Below are 10,940 nucleotides of genomic sequence, written 5' to 3'. Positions count from 1 at the left end.
TACCAAAAACCCCCAAAAAAAAAAAAAAAAAAAACCTGAAAGAGGCCAGCACATAATGGACAGTCAGGAAATGCAGTTCTCTTGTCCTTACTTTGCACCTTTCATTCAGCAAGTAGGTAAACCTTCCTGAAACCCGATTCGGACAGAGTTGACAGAGCATCATCTCTTTGATTGCAAGAAATTAGAACAAAGCCATTGAATCTATGTAGCCTTTTTCTCTCAGCATATGCCAAGATTCTTTCATTTGGGCCTTCATCACATTATCTTAGCAAATCAGACAAAAATGTCTAAGTGATCTTGTTTTCCAGACTACACTGTATGCTTCAAAGTGCCATCTGCTTGTGACTTGTTACAAAACGGAGTCAACAGAGCCATTTGGTGACATTTTAAAAAGTGATTTCAGTGTTTGTTACCAAGGGACATAATTCCTAGAGTTTGTGCAGTTTGTTCTGTGTGCTTAGGATGTGAAATGAAGCCTTCACAGAGACTCAGCTGTTTCAATGTATTATCCCCATTAACCCAGGAAGCAGGTTTTAAAGTGGGTCTCTTTCCACTTTAATGACCTTCCCATGTCACTCCAACCTTTCCTGTCAATGATGAATGTTTAAAGTTTATCACCTCCTAGTCATTACTGTAAAATAAGAGAAAGTGGGGTGGGGAAGCCCACAGATTTACATGATCAATCTTACCATTAGCCAAATCTCAATTCTGCAATATAGTAAGGTGGAAAAAAATCTCTAGAACACAATTTAAAGTCATAGGTTCTTGGTCACATGTGAATTTGGTGACTTTACCAACATACCTTTTAACCTTAGCTCTCTTTTCTTACCTTCAGAAAGGAATGAATATACCTGTCTTGCCCATCCCCTCGGGCTGATAAAATCACTGAGATAATGTACTAGTAGCCTCATTTCTTAAGACTCTTTGGGGGCTTCCCATCTACTGTAGTTCAGTTCGTACTACATTGTCACACACAGTGAATCCTAAACTGAACCATAAACTCTCACATGATTTGTTCACCTTATTTTTATATCCAAGTTTTCTATAAGAGACCATAACCTTCTTTCATTGTCTCTCTTCCATACTCTGAGTCTGGCCAGAGTTGATTCTTCCTGGCTTCCAGCTGATTCCATGTATTTGTACTAAACTCTGAACACCTACTTCTCTGTAGGTTGATCACCCTTCCATGGCCTAAATGCTATAAAATTCATCTCTTGCTTCCTGAAAATGCATGAGTACCTGACAAATTGGGATGATCAAAACAGACAAGCATCTCTACCCTCTTGGAGAAAATATTTCATTCCTCTGGACTCATGATCCTGGGCATACTGATAAGAACACACAAGCATCAACAATCCAATGTCATACTCTCTCCTCTTACTGAGAAATTTCCCCCAGTGTTTCTTGGTATCTACATTTGCTCATGAACTCCAAGGCAATGGTCACTACACAAGTCATGGCCCAGACCACAGGCCACTATTTAAGCCATCCACAAGAAGAGCGCAATCTCCCATCTTCCCCAGAGTTAATCATCTCCATGTAGCCACTGTGTTGGTAAATTCTGGACAGGGGTAGAGAGGAAGTTACCTCCCCATTCTGAATCACCTGCACCAGAGTAGTTGTGCTTCTAATCAGAGACTCAATTCTTTACTAGAAATGATCTCCCAAAAAGTTTCCAGAAAATATTATTTTTAGCATCTGATATTAACAACTTTCTCCATAAACCTCAAAGCCAGTCACTTGTCAGAGAACAGAAACCATTAAATTAATATCCTTCCATTGTCTTTAAGCAATACAGTAACCCCAAATCTGAGAGGATTTGTGTGTAATGTCTACCTAGTCCAAAGAAATCATCCTGAGGTCCAGCAGGTAAAGACTGCTTTGTTAGAACGATGGGAGGTTTATGGTGGCAAGATGATGAAGAGTCATGCCTCAATATGATGCCACAAACAATTTTATAGCCATGAGAGCAAAACAAGCTTGGGACTGTCAACAGGTAGTCTCCTCAGACCCTTACAAAGTTGTATAGTCAGTTAATTGTGTCCCCTCAGCTCAGCTGTCTTCATTCTGTAGCTCATTACTGGGGTTATACACATTCTCCAGAGACCAGCCTTGGCCGGTCTGCTCCCTGAAGGAGAGGGTAGAGGAAGCCAGATATGGGGTGGGGGCACAGTTTATATCTGGATGAAACCCCACACCTTGTATATTCTCCTCCCCATTTGGATACTTATGCTTAATCATCCCCTATGCCCTTTGCCCTTAGTGGTCAATCTGCAACCTCTAATTGGCCTTAACTATAATAGAACACCCTAGAAACAGAATCTGGGAAATCTATCTAAAGCTTCATGCTTTTGATTTGTTTAGTTCAGAAGTAGTCACCACTTTAAGCTTGAAGCAGTTCAAGCTATGCCCAATTGAAGGCACAGATTGGTGCCCAGGCACATCGGAACACTTTCAGAGAACAACCTCTCTAGTATCCTGGCTGCTTCACCTCCCACTGGCCCTACGAGCTGCCTTTAACGTGCCAGGTCTACTTCCCTCAGAGAGATGCATAAGTGTTTAGAGGTGAGGCATGGGAGCTCAGCCAAGGCTGTTTAAGGACTGAAGAGACTAAACCATTTGTGTAGGCTGAAAGCAATTAGCCAATGGTAAAAGTCGAAGATATCAAAGAATGAGACGTACTGGGCCAGGGAATCTTGGCGAGGCAAGAGTAGGTCCAAACCACCATTCAGGTGGTCGGATTGTTCTTGAACAAGCATGAGCACTGACTCCTGTATCCACTGAAACAGATAAGTGAAGATGGACAGGGATGTGAATAAATTAGGGAAAGTCGATGGCATAATGGTTATATCACTGGACTCCCACGTGGTCAACCAGGGTCAACCATGTGGTCCTGAACCCAGGGGCTTGAAACTCACACTGGGCGCATATGTGTGTATACTCAGGATCCCAAGAGGAGAATGGAGGAGAAGGAATTGTGGCATGGCCATTCCCCTGGAGAATGATTTCTCATTTTCTGTCTCACTGTCTCTTCAGTGAGCACACATACCCTATAGCAAAAATCTCTTTAGAAAAATGGGGGGTAGTAGGGAAATTGAGGGGGCCATGATGGCACTTTCTGTTTTTTTCTAGGAGGCTGTAACTGGGATCATTGCTTAAGAAATGAACAGTGAAAGCACCCAGCCCCACCCTTGTCGTGGAGCAAGAGATAGAAAAAAATTATAATCACTTCTTTCTCCTTGACAGATCGAAATGTTTTTGCAAATGTTTACCCACAAAAGACCTCATGTAAAAATAACTATTACACCATCCATATATTTTGCCTTGTACGTGAAACACATGAGCCTTCCTGAAACTTATATTTTAAATCTAGCGCTATAGTGACTGCTCTAAACTTATCTGTTTTTAAAATAACTTGGCCCAAGTACATTCTATTAGAAAAGCCTTATGACCACACATGTTCTCTTTCTGTGATCCACAATCCTAGAGAATGTTCTGGAACCTTACCAGCAAAGAGGTGTGTGCAGGAAGAAAACTCAACTCTGGAGCTTTTGTGTTCCATGTTGTAAAAATGGCTCCAGACATGACAAATGAGAGAAAGCTAATCCAAAACATGAACATTTTCATGTTTGGACTTTAAAAATTTTAATAAGCAAGATTTTTTCTGAGCCAAAGCAAGTTCTTGGCTTCCAAATATTTTAGATTTACATTTCCTTCCTTTGATTATTTGAAATCATAAGGGTTTGATTGGGGAGGTTTAATGCTCAGAATTCGGGGCAGCTGGCAGACAGACCACAGCGGGTGGTGCTCTCCTCACCCTACCATCTTTCCTCTAAGCCACGATGGGAAGGAGCAAGGCTGCAGATGGGTTGAGCCCAAATTTGAGCCAGTATTTCAGGGCTCCAAAGGGGTGAGTTCTCTTTAAGAACAAGGGTTAGGAGCTTGAGGTTTTGGGTTTTGGGGGTTTTTTGAACACTGATTCTCCTTCTCTATCCTGCAAACTCTTGCCAGTACTGATCCTTTTGATTGTCTTTTAGGAATTCGAGTTACCTGCAACACCAGGCCATAATAGGGAGCCAGGGTTAAATACTTACAAAGTGCCTGACAGCACTATAGGCACTTAGGACAGAACTGTGATCCAGACAGACACCCCCCGCCCCTCGCCCCAGGGTCTTAGAGCCCCGTGAGAGGCAGACAAATTGCAGAGACATCCATGTCCATGGGACCATGAAGAAGAGGGTGGTGCAAGGGGCAGAAAGGGGCAGCGCGCTCCACTAGACAGTGGGGTCAGAGGAAGCTGGGAGAATGGAATGTCCTTGTCTGAGCAAAGAAAAACGAGATGTGCAGGCATCTGGGAGAAGAGCATTCTTAGCTGAGTAGCAAGCAGGAAACAAAACAGGATAGATTGTCTTGGCTTGTCCCACAAATAGCGTGGATCACGTGAGGCCCGAAGGAGTGGAAGTGAGATCATCTCCAGCTTTGCAAGGACTTTGGGCTGTATTCTGAGGGAAGTGGGAAGCTATTATAGGGTTTTAAGCAGCAGAGTGATTGACAGGTTCTGTCTTCAATTCTGAAAGTTCATACTCACTGCTTCTTGGAAAATAGACTGTCAGAAGGCAAGGGCAGGTGGATTGTGTATCATTTCTGCCCTGGTTCCCAGTAGGCTGTCCAGGCAATTTCAGTAACAACCACAGTCTCACCTGGTGAAGAATTCATAGTCCAAAGTAAAACAGACGTACATAAAAATGTGAAAACTATCTATCTTACAGGTAATATTTTATATCTTATATTATGTTTGAGTACAGATAAATTATGTCATTGCATAGTAATAAAGTGAAATACACCTAACTAAGGATAGTTATTTTGATAGCATTTTATTTCAGCAGCCAGAAATCTCTCACGCCAGACTGCTATGTTCAAAACCAGACCTGGAAGTCAAAGCTGTCTACTGGCCTGCCCTTTCCTCGGGTTTGCCTTTCCTGACAATCAGTGAGATACACCCTAAAGACCAAGGAGACATCCCTGTTCCAGCCAGACTTACCAGCTCCTCAGGTACTGCTCTGGAGGTGGTGGCCAGAGCTCCACATGTACCATGACCTCAATTTGCCTGGCCTTGTCTCTCGTGCATGGGCTTTTAGGAGAACAGTTTGGAGAGGAATTAATGGAAATTAGCCAGTCGAAGACTGATATGTCAGAGGTCATGGACCTCAATCAGTGATTTTTTTAGTAGACATTTGTAGCCTTTGTATAATTATTTAATTCAAAAAATTCATATCTTTAATATGTTTAATATGTACCAGGCATTGTTCTAGATGCTTAGGACTCAGAAACAAAAATACATCCCCTCATAGGGCTTACATTTCATGGGGATCTTCTCATCTTGCCCTATCTTAGGCAATACAGAAATAAATAAGTAAAATATGGGACCAGCAGGTGGCATGGTACTTAAGGTGCTAGACACTCCCACATGGATGACCATGGTTCAAGTCCCAGACCTGGGGGTTTGCTTTCTCACTTCCTCTCTTTCTCTCTTTCTCCCTCTCTCTCTCTGAGTGTGTATGTGTATGTGTGTGTGTCTGGTCAAATAAAAATAAATGAATGAATAAATAAAATTAAATAAAAAATAATTATTTAAAAAACAAAATAAGTAAAATATATAGTATGTTGGATTTTGACACATACAATGGAGAAAATAAAGAAAGGAAGAAAATGAAGGATTGAGTTTGCGAGTTTAAGAGTGATCAGGAGTGGGTTCACTGGGAATGTGACATTTGAGTATAAATATGAAAGAAGTAAGAGAAGATGATGCTATAGATAGATAAAGCATAGGTGTAGATATTGGTATGGATGATATAGATAAATATAGATATAAACATAGATAGACACACCTGAAGGAAAACTTTTTGTGGCCAGGAAGAACAACATATGACAATGCCCTGTCCTGGGGCAGGAACATGCCTGGCTTGCTTAAAGAGCAACACAGAGTCATCAGAGCCAGATGACCAAAGGACCAAGAAGTAGAATATGAGGCAACACAATGGGAAATGCAGGCCACAGAAGGTCTCTGGCTCATTCTAAGTCTTTAGCTTTCATTCAAAGTACAGAAGCTATCGAAGGTCCAAACAGGATTCCTCTGATGGCTGGTGGCTTCTCCCAAACTCATAAGTAGGTAGGCTAGGTGGAGACTGTTGATCGTGACAGGTGATAATATTGAAAGGGACAAAGGTGGCATCAGTAGAGTTGGTGAAAAAATGGTGAGATGCTTGAGGTTATGTTTATTGAGAACAAAGGGATTTGTCAATGTGGAATTTCTGTGAAAAAAGAGATATCATTGTGAGATATTTTGCTTGAGCGCCAGAAAAAAATATATATATAAAATCTCTTCAAGAGAAGAAAACTAATGTACGACAAAATAATTGCTGAAGTGATGTCACTGAGTAAGTTAGAAAGGGAGGGAAAATGGAATCTAAAACACAAATAAAAGGTTGATCTTGAATTGAGACACTAACACTTCATTCTCAATAACAAGAGGAAAGCTGAGTGCACCAACATAATGCAGTATAAAAAGAGGTGTCAATATAGGAAAAGGTGGTAGAAGCTTGTTCTTTTCTTATTACTTCTATTTCTCAATAAAATGGGAAATAAGGTCATTGCTTGGGAGTGACAATGGGAGAGGATGAATTGGAAGTGCATAGATAAAAGAGACAGTATGAAATAGTTACAAAACTGGGGATTCCAATGAAAGAGGAAAACACAATATCATTGATGGGCAGCATTAATTAATGACCCTTTCGAGGCAAATGAGTTTTGAGATGGAAAGTAGGGAGCATGGTTGTGTTTTGTTTTGTTTTGTTTTGTTTTGTTTTATCAGTCCATCTAGCCAAAGGAGGTGTTAGCCAAATAAGATGGAATAAAGAAAAAGAGGGGCCAAGCCGTCAAGGATGTATTCCAGAGAGTAATTATAGAATCTAAACAGAATACAGAAGGTGAGGACAAATAGAATACAGATTAAAGGTAGCAGTGTATTAGTGAAGTCAACAGGCTGGTGAATTTGGGATAGTGAGTGGAGAGAGTGAATAGGAAAGATACAAAGCAGCAGGACAGTGAGAAGCGTGAACATGAGCTTATGAATACACTATGGTTATTGGTAATAATGCATCTATATTATGGTCAGGTGAGTAAGAGGCTGCAGTTGAATGGAAGACAGCAGTGATGGAAGAAAGAGATGAGACCAGGATATGTGACACGCCTAAGTAGATATTGGAGTCGCCAAGACCTATGACAATGACAGAGGGCCTGGAGCTGAAATTTCCAAGAAATTGGGGTGAGGAGAGTAGGTTTATAGATTACATCAGCCCAGGAGGACTGGTAGGTGGTATGGATGGAGGACAAGAGAGTCCGTGTTGGAGAATAAATGGTCTGGAAACAGCAAGGAGGAGTAAGGAGGCCACGTACTCTGCCTCCAGGCTTACAGTGAGGAACAAGGAGTAGAAGACAGCCTTCACCTAAGCAGGCTGCAGAGGAAGAGGTGGACTGAGGGGAGAGCCTGGCTTCAGAGGAAGAGTGAAGGACCTTGAGAGGCACTGGAGAAGGGCTTTCAAAGTCGGGAGGTGGAGGTGGAGGGAGACGTCAGAAAAGTAGCCATAGGGAATGAGAGTTCACGTGATGAGCAGTGACCTGAGAAGTCTTAAAGAATGTGAACTGGAATAAAGGACGTGCTGAGATTCCCCCGATGGGCAGGCTGGTGAGACTCTAAGTGGGAAGGAGTGAGGTTGGATCTCTAAGAACATGACAGATCCATGAAGGGTGGAGGTGAGGGGAATGAGGAGCCTTATGTGGAGCACCCAGAAATCTCTAGGTGGCCTTCTCATTCCTCTAAAGATTTTCAGGAACTATCTTGACAAGCACAATAGTTCTGGGTTATAAAATATAGGGAGGTTAGGAAAGAGGAAATGAGGCTGAGGTAGTCAGCAAGGGCAGTTTATGAAGATCTGTGCACCAGATGAGAGATTTTGTGCTTCATCCAACAGTCTAGGGTATTCGTTTCTGTGAAATGATAGGTTTATTAGAACTATGGAGATTACGGACTCCTTCCCACTCCCACAAACTCCTAAAATTTCAAGGAGGCTAGAATTGATCAGTTGTATATAACACTGTTTAACCAGAGAAACAGAATCAGTAATGATACACATGAAGAAATACATTGGGCCAGCCCTGGAACCTAGTGGTTAAGGGAGCTGGATCCTGCATGGTCAACTAAGGTTCAAATCCCAGTCCCTGCAGCTTGAGGAACATGCCAGGCATGTGAGTGTCGGCACCCAAAATCCATACAGAATGGAGGAACGATAGAAAAAGGATTGCAACATGACCATGCCACACTGGTGGGTGTTTTCTCCCTCTCTGTATCTCTGTCTCTTTCTGGTGAGCACATGCCCCACTGGTATTTAAGAAAGAGAGAGATGTATTGTCAGGATCTGGACTATACAAATGTAGGAGCTGGCTAGAAGTCCACAATCTGTAGGGAAGGACTCCTGGAAAGGCAGGTTAGGTCTCCATGGCAGCAGGTGACACTGCAACCCACAGTGAGTCACAACTCTGCTCTCATGTCCTCTCAAGTGATTGACCTGAGCTACCCAGATTAGCTAGAAAAACTCTACTAAAAGTTTATGGAATTTAATCATATCTGTAAAATACCTGCACAGCAAAACTTAGATGAGTGTTTGATGAATAGCTGGGGACTGAAGCCTAGCCAAGTTAATCCATAAAACTGACCATGGCATCAGTGTATTCCCTAAAATCTACAGATCTATGGTTGAGAGCTCTTTTTGTGAGCAGGAAGAGAAGTGAGATGTTCCACTTTGCATTTCAGTAAGGTCAGATTCTCATGCTTACATGGTAAGAATTTTTAGTAAAGAATTTGAACAAACAGTACTAAAAATAAAATAGTTCTTTTTTTCAGTGCAAATCCATGTGAGTTATAGTTGGTCTCTGAAAAATAAGGCAAGTTAGGAAGAACCCCAGAGAAAATTATTCCAAACATCCCTGAATATTCAATAAAGAGATTATTTGTCTAATGTTCAAGGATTTTTAAGTAACAGATCAAATTCACAGTAGCTATTGGATCTTCCATTGAATTCATGATTGCTGAATTTACCAGCATTTATGGACACCTGATCAGTGTCCAACTCTCTTGTGAAAATGGGAAAAAATAGCCATGATTTCTGCCACCATGGTCCCAAGAGCCATTCTATTTGGGGATTACGTTGGTTAGCGTTTTTGCAGCTGAAAGTAACAGAACACCCGCCTCAAAGCAAGAGAGGTGTGGAGGTAGGGTAGGACATTTTTTCATGCATGGAACTAAAGTCTGGGGTAGCCCTCCAACTTCAGGTTCTCCTGAATGCAGGTGAATACCACCTGAGCACTGAATTTCCACATCTCATAATTCTGCTTTTGTTTGAAATGGCTTCAGTGTTGGTCAGGTCCTTCCTTGTAATGAGAAATGTCATCAGAAAGGTCTACACCCCTGTAGCTCAGCAATCCCAGTGGAAAGACTGCTGAAACTCCAAGGGCTGAGTAGATTCCCAGGGCTGAGTTTCAGTAGACTAGTTAAGCCACTTGCCCTTCTAGGAATTAATCATTGTGACCAGAGCAATGAACACCCTAGAGATGCAGGGATCTGGGTGGGGAGACCTGAACTACAGGCTTAGAGAGAAGGAAAAGAAAAGGGCCCTAGAGGAAAACCAAGGGCCACTTCCAGAAGAGAGAATAGGGTATTGGGTAAACAGCGAAAGCCAGCACTCTCTTCCACGGTATCACAACTCAAGGTTCAGACCAACGCAAGTCAGACTAGAGCTGAGATTCCTTCAGGTGCTCCACTGGAACTACGAGGCGCGATTTCCTCATCTGTTCAGGAGAAGTAATAACACTGAGTCTTATGGCTATAGTATGTATTATTAAAAATCAAATGATGGGACCAGCAGTTAGCGTAATGGCTATGTCGCTGAACTCCCATGTAGCCGACTGCAGTTCGAGTCCTGGACCCGGTGGCTTAAACTCACACCGGGCACGGGCGCATGCATACCCAAGATCCTAAGAGGAGAATGGAGGAGAAGGGATTGTGGTATGGCCATCTCCCCTGGGGGGTGATTTCTCACTTTCTGTCTCTCTGTCTCTCTCTGTCTTACTGGTGAGCGCACGCACCTATAGCAAAAACCTCTCAAAAAAGAAAAAAAAATCAGATGAGATTACACAGCCAGTTATACCTTATAAATAATAAACACTAAGTAAAAATGAGGTATGATGAAAACTTATGTGTGAGATGAGACTTGAGTTTGTACTAAAAAGAGAAAGCAGACAGAATCGGAAGGGCAAAGAGAAGCCCCATTTTGTGGGCAGTCGACAGGGCAGGCGGAGAGGGGTTGTTCTCTTGTTAACACCGCCAGTGGGGTGATCCTTTGTACTCGGTTCCTATATGCAGGAATAAATTAAAACAACAGTGGGAAATGTAGATTTGTTTCTTCCCAGCTGTGTGATTTGGGGTAAGTTATTTAACCTCTTACTGTCTCAGCTTCCTTGTGTTTAAAGTGGACTAATCTTAGTACTTACCTACTAGAATTATTGTGAGGATTAAATGAGTTAATATAGGTAAATTGTTAGGTGTGTATTAAGTGTTCTGCAAATATTAGCTATTATTATTGGTCCTCAAAACCACCTGGAGAAGCAGGCATTTTACCTACTCAGTTTCTGGATTTAAAAAACTGATGCCTAAATAAATTAAGTAGGCAAGGTGAGATTTGGACCCCGGTCTAACTAATTTCAAAACCTGTTTTTTCCATTGCCATTGCAACACGGGCCTCATAAATACAGGCAGGCAGGAACAAGGGAATGGGGAAGTGAGAGAGGAGAAAAAAGCATTTAGGTCCTTAGCCCGGATTTACTTT

General features: G+C 42.0%; 1 protein-coding gene and 1 long non-coding RNA gene across 6 annotated transcripts in view; one reads left to right on the top strand and one right to left on the bottom strand.

Annotated features, from left to right (window-relative positions):
* Positions 1–10,940, top strand: part of C1QTNF7 (C1q and TNF related 7) — a 134,478-nt gene that overhangs the window by 53,233 nt on the left and 70,305 nt on the right. The window lies entirely within an intron of this gene.
* Positions 1–10,940, bottom strand: part of LOC114007182 (uncharacterized) — a 32,351-nt gene that overhangs the window by 4,979 nt on the left and 16,432 nt on the right. For both annotated transcript variants that reach the window (XR_003548809.1, XR_003548810.1), the window contains exon 2: positions 4,589–4,700. This is a non-coding gene — a long non-coding RNA (uncharacterized LOC114007182). The remainder of the gene's footprint in view (positions 1–4,588; positions 4,701–10,940) is intronic.

This window comes from Tupaia chinensis, unplaced genomic scaffold (genome assembly GCF_000334495.1).
Source record: "Tupaia chinensis unplaced genomic scaffold, TupChi_1.0 Scaffold000138_1, whole genome shotgun sequence".
In the NCBI taxonomy this organism is placed as follows: Eukaryota; Metazoa; Chordata; class Mammalia; order Scandentia; family Tupaiidae; genus Tupaia; species Tupaia belangeri.
This window is presented reverse-complemented; position numbering and strand designations above follow the sequence as displayed.